This window comes from Grammomys surdaster, unplaced genomic scaffold (assembly GCF_004785775.1).
Source record: "Grammomys surdaster isolate TR1022 unplaced genomic scaffold, NIH_TR_1.0 99, whole genome shotgun sequence".
Classification (NCBI taxonomy): Eukaryota; Metazoa; Chordata; class Mammalia; order Rodentia; family Muridae; genus Grammomys; species Grammomys surdaster.
Window position 1 is genome coordinate 9592266 of NW_021604578.1, and position 6000 is coordinate 9598265.

The 6000-nt window shown below is 40.2% G+C and overlaps 1 protein-coding gene across 1 annotated transcript in view; it reads right to left on the reverse strand.

Annotated features, from left to right (window-relative positions):
* The window catches only part of Pde4d (phosphodiesterase 4D), a 1038684-nt gene that overhangs the window by 423717 nt on the left and 608967 nt on the right, over positions 1-6000 (reverse strand). The window lies entirely within an intron of this gene.

Below are 6000 nucleotides of genomic sequence, written 5' to 3' on the forward strand. Positions count from 1 at the left end.
CATCCATCTCAGTCTGTATGTTACTTGCTTTAATAATTAATGACATCCCTAGCCTAAAGGAGAAAGGCCAATACACCCATAGATTACTGAATGAATAAAAATAATTTATTTCAATAATCAACAATAAAATATTACAATACATTTTCTGAAATAGATAGAAAAATATCATATATCTTCAGCCAACCTGACACTTCATAGTGAAACGTGAAAGCATGCATTTTTTTTTAACCATAGAAACCAGTCAAAATTTCTTGTCATGCCTTTTTAGTTAATTGCCTACCCAAACAATTGCCATTGTGGATTGGAGCTAAAACTATTATCAGGGAACTTGCCAGAAATGCAAACTCTCAGGCTCTGACCTGCTGCTGAATCATTAATTATATGATCAACCCAGGAGTCACATATATTTTCTAGTTTGAGAAGCCTTGGCTTCACAATTGCAGGAAAAAATACCCATACATATTTTTTAAGGTGAGTTACAATAGACAGTAAAAAAATATGGAATGAAGGAAATAAATTCTTTTGTTATTATCTATAGAGACTCTGACTGGCAACAGAGACTAACTGAAGGGCTCAAAGGAATAGATCACTAAAGGTCAACAAATGGGTATCCCGGTACACATGGATAATCCCAGAACACAGGAGGGAGAGGCAGGAGGATAAGTCCAAGCCCTTCCTTGGTTATATCACACTGTAGACAAGCCCATGACACATGAGATCTCCCTCCTCCTCTCCAACAAAAAGGAAGAAAAAAGAAAGAAAAGCTCATCAGCAAAGTTTAACATTTTTTTCTTAGTATGTGAGCAACATCAAAATACACTGGATTTGTATGCAAAATGCCTCCTTAGAAAATGACTTTGACTATTATTCTCCTCTCGAAGGGGTACCAGAAGCATTAACTGTGAATGGTTAAGACATGTGAAAGAGTCAGTCCTGCTGTTCCAAAGATGCAGGATCTCTATGACACAGGGTAACAACAAGATAACTGGGAGGAGTCCTGATGAAGATTCAATATTGATGGTGTTACAAAAGACAGATCTTGAACCAGACCAGACTCTGCAACAGTCCTTTGCCAGTGAAGCTGTGTGGACAGAGAGATATACTGTGGGACCCACTGTGACATACTACAGCTTGCATGATGCTTTGTTTTCTGTGCTCGGTTTTTTGTTTGTTTGTGTGATTTTTACTGGGGGGGGGCGAGGTTGCAAGGTCGAAGGGCAGATATGAGGGTGACAGGGGATGAGGAGGTAAGGTGACAGAAATACATGATGTGAAACTCACAAAGAATCAATAAAATGTTAAAAAAATATATATCTAAACCATTTGAAAAGAAAAAGGCCAGGCATAAGATTGTCATATTTTAATATATAGCACATGATATTAAAATTATATTATAGCTGGCAGTGGTGGCCTTTAAGTTCAGCATTCAGGAGGCAGAGGCAGAAGTATCTCTGAGTTCCAGGCTACCCTAGTCAAGCAAGTTCTAGGACAGCCAGGGCCACACAGAGAAACCCTATCTCAAAACAAACAAACAAATAAAACTATATTATATATATATAAAAAACTATCTCATCTTACCAACTTAGCATTAAAATATTAACATTGTATAACATGTACACTTTCTGAAAGCTTCTTTTGCAAAAAGAGGAATATTGAAGTTTTGTGAAAAATTATAAAAACAATTGCAAATGCAGTGACTACAGGCAGCTCACATTCATCTGATCTCCAAGGTTTGGCGCTCACATTTGCCATCACTCTCCTCACCTGGAGACCTTGTTTGGTTTGTCTCTTTGGTTTCCTGCTTGGTGGATAAAAGACCAGCATTTAAGGGTGAACCCCAAAGTTCTGACACTTCTTTATCGGGTGGCCCTGAGCAAGTAACAGCCTCAAGGCCCTGGGCAAGTAACCTTGAGGTTCCTTACTAAACTATAGCAATCACATGACTGGAGAAACTTCAAGAGCTTAGGCAGGGTTGGTTACAGCATGCCTTGGGAGTGCTAGCCACTGTTATTCATACAGAAAATAATTCATGCCCAGTGGTCATTGTAGGCAATCTAAGTAGCTTTTACCCTTGACAGAATCTCTGTCTGTCTGTCTCTCTGTCTCTGTCTCTCTCTGTCTCTGTGTGTGAGTATGTGTGTATGGTGTACACATCTCTACCTGAGTGATTTTCTGTATGCATACTTGTGGAAGACAGTGACTGACATTAGGTGCCTTCCTCTACCACCATCTCTACCTTATTTCTCAAGACAAGCTCTCTCACTAAACCTGGAACTTGCCATTTATACTAGGCTGCCTGACCAGCAAGTTCCTACAATCTGCCAGTCTCTGCCTCTAGCTGGATACCGGCCACAGAATACATGCCTAGCTCTTCATGTGGGAATTCAAATACGTGTTTGTGTTGTGAGCCTTCTGACCAGTCCCTAATTGGGTTGAGTTTTATGCTTTCAAAGTTTCCAATAAAAAAATGAAACTAACACCATTTCTAACTTTAAGTCTGGGCAGAGTTCTTCTGAGAGAACCAGCAACCTAAATCCATTAGCCGAAAAATGTGATTTTTGTTGCTTCTCAGTTCCCTTAAAATGTGCCTAAGAGTTTTATCAATGATTTCCTATACTGGTTAGTCTTTTGTTTGTTTGTTTGTTTGTTTGTTTGTTTGTTTGTTAAGCAGGTTTTAATTTATAAGCATTCAAATTGGCTGTGCTACAATTTGGTTCCTATTAACTAATGACTTTGCCCCTGTGATTAATTTAACTCATCATAGTGAAAAAATGTACATTTTTTGTTGTTGTGTTTGTTATTTTAAAGACAGTATGTAACATCCCTGGTTGTCCTGGAACTTGTTTTGTAGACCAGGCTGACCTCGAACACACAGGTATCTTCCTCTCTCTGCCTCCCAAACACTGGGATTAAAGGCATGCTTCACCAAACCCTGCTATGTATTCTTTTAAGAGCAAGAGAGAAATGACTTCAATTTTGTAACATAGCATGTTAATTTTATCCCATCTTTCTTTATTTGAATACGCTGATGAAGCATACTTAGGCTATTTTAATGTGGGGACACTCCATCTTCTATTGTGAGAATAAGTCACCATGAAAATAACAAATAGGTATTGTTGTATTTCTGCTGGGTTGGTGCTGGGTTATATATTGGAGAGGCCTCTCAGGCTGGGTTGAGACATGATCACCCACACCGTGGTCTTACAGGGATTTTAAAAGGGCAGAAGAACTGAATGACCCAAATGACAGTGAGTGACAGATGATAGAGTCACTGAAGTTTCAGTCAGTCTATGACATTGTAACAAAGAGTAAGTGAGAAGGAGAGTTGCGGAGCAATAGTCAGGGAAGGTTTCACAGCTGACTTGGGGATTACAGACCTTAAAGAGAAGTGGGATTCTTTTGTGCCAGTCAGTAACCCACTAGTTTGTAATTTTTTTCTCCTCCACACTCATATTTCATGATTTTGCCATTCCAGTTCTCAAAGTATTGTTATCTATTTTTTAAACCTGAAGTAGACTACATTAAAACACCTTAACTTAAAAGAGAAACTTTATGCTACTAATATGTACGGGAAGTCAATCCCATTTGCTATAAAAAGGATTGGGTTAGGTCTGAAAATAAACACAAAGTCAATAGAGCAACTTTAGAGTCCATGCCGAAAAATGATGCCTTTTAAATGCTCTGGGCCTGAGGCCAGATCGGGTGTGGTTTAAGAGAGAAAGGGTAGTCTGAAGAATTACGAGAGACGTATACTAACAGAGGAGTCTACCCTGTCTTTCCTTCCTCCCTAGCTTGTATTCTTTCTTCTAACATCCTTCTCTCTCATCACCAACCATCTACCCCTCTTTTCTTCCTCCCTTTTTGTGACTTTCCTTCACAAATATTTGTTGAGCATCTGTGATACGGCAGGTACTATTTAGCTCCCGTAGATTCAAAAAATGAAGATACGGGCAATGGATCAGGTCCTCACAGAGCTTCTGTTGTTGTCAGCAGAAGAAGACTCCTAAAGACATACAGAAATGGAGTGTGTGTAAGATCCTCTGAGGAAATGGTGCACAGGAAAGTGCCACACATAGGCAGTAGCCACACAGGGTTAGGGTGGGTTAGTTTTGCAGATGTGGGGACTGTGGAGAAGAGACTCTCCAGCATTGGGAGCACTGAGTTCAAGGGTTGTGATATGGAATCGCTTGTCCTCACAGAAAAGCCATAGAACCAGAGTGAAGAGAGAGAAGAGGACTGAGAATAGTCTGAACTAGGAAGCTTGCAAGGGGTAGTGAAGGTCAAAACACATAAGTGCTTCAAAGGCACAGTTATAACTTGACTCGAAGTGATAGAAGCAGCTGATTTGTGGTGCTTTTTTTTTTTTTTTTTTTTTTTTTGAGAACAAGGCAGTGTGACCTACTTGCTGTTTGGAGCAACTTCCACAGGGCAGGAACAGGCGAGAATCTTCAGGAGCAAGTTAGAGCAAGACTGAAATAAGCTGTTGGGCAGAGGGGTATCTCTGTTTTACCAAGTATGTATTTGCCGTTCGTCAGTGCCCAGCATAGTGCCTGGCAAACCAATCAAAACGAGCTATTGAGTTGAACTATACAATAATAAAACAATGGGGCACAGAGGCAAGGAGAAGGAGGCTCATGGGTGGTATTTGGGACAAGAAGAACATGCTGTGCAGAGAGATGCTGCTTAGAGAAAAACAAGGCGCACAGGCAAAGGTATTTTAGAACAACAGAGGAGAACTAAGAGGAACAAAAGAGGAAAATACACTTTAAATTATGGAGAAGGGGCCAAGGGTCCTGGTGTAGTAGCTATCCGCCCCCCATACATTTGCAATAAAGCTTGGATAATTGGGGAGGAGCTAATGTGGGAGGAACAGAAGAGTGGGAAGGAGAAGGAAGAGGAGAGGGGAGGAGATGGGAACTGAGGAGACTGGCAACAATGGAGGAGAGCAAATTGATAGAGAGCAGTCTTGGATAAGAATTTATATCTAAAGGTTAGCTATTGGGTAACAACTCTAATTGTGTAAGTATCTTGTTCATTGAGCATTTCCGAATATATAAATCCTTTGGTTAATTATTAAGCCTTGAGAGTCTCATATCTACCAGGAACCATGAGCATAGCGGGTATTGTCTGGAGTTCAGCTGAGCTTTGTGGAGACAGCGTGGGGGATTGGCTGAGACATCCCCCATGCTGACGACTCCTTGGTGCCAGGGTGGTTTTTCTAGATAGCCAGAGCCTATCTAGATATCCAGAGTCGGAGCCACAGGAAAATGGCTGCTATCTGGGAACAAGCTGGGCTGGGCTCTGTTTTTTAAATATTACTCGCAACATCCTGGAATCTTTGTTCAAAGAAAAATACAATATGAGTCACAGCTAAAGACTGACTAAGTCTCTTTAAGTTTCCAATTATTGAACTCATAAGACTTTACATATACAAAAGAACTTTTACTATGTTTATTTACTTTGGTTAAAGGAGGATGTGGGGTGTAGGTGGGAGCAGGAGGGTTCATGCCACCACACACGTGCAGCGAGCAGAGGACAACTTGAAGAAATAATCTCTTCTCTCCTAGACAATTTGGAGGAGTTGATTCTCCGCTTTCATCACATAGATTCCATGGACTACCTCAGGTCATCGGGCTTGGAGGCAAATGGCTTGCCAGTGAGCTAGCTCACAAAAATTTTTTTTACATTCCCAAATTTTATATTTACATTTTGAAAAGTTACTTCTTATTGAAAGTGATTATTTTCATGGCACTGGTGGAGGGAGTACAGTATCACATGAGGATTTGATATAAGTAGACTGTGTGTAATGAATAAATCTGGGTAGTTAGCACAAGGACCTTGTCCATCTGAAATAGAAAAGCTTGCTAGCCTCAGGAGAGTGAACTATAGTTAACCATAGATATTCCAAAGCCAAAGGAATTATAAAAAAGAATAACTATTGAAAAAGAAATCTCTATTGCTAGGAGACCATGACACACTAGGACAGGAAGACAGAACAGT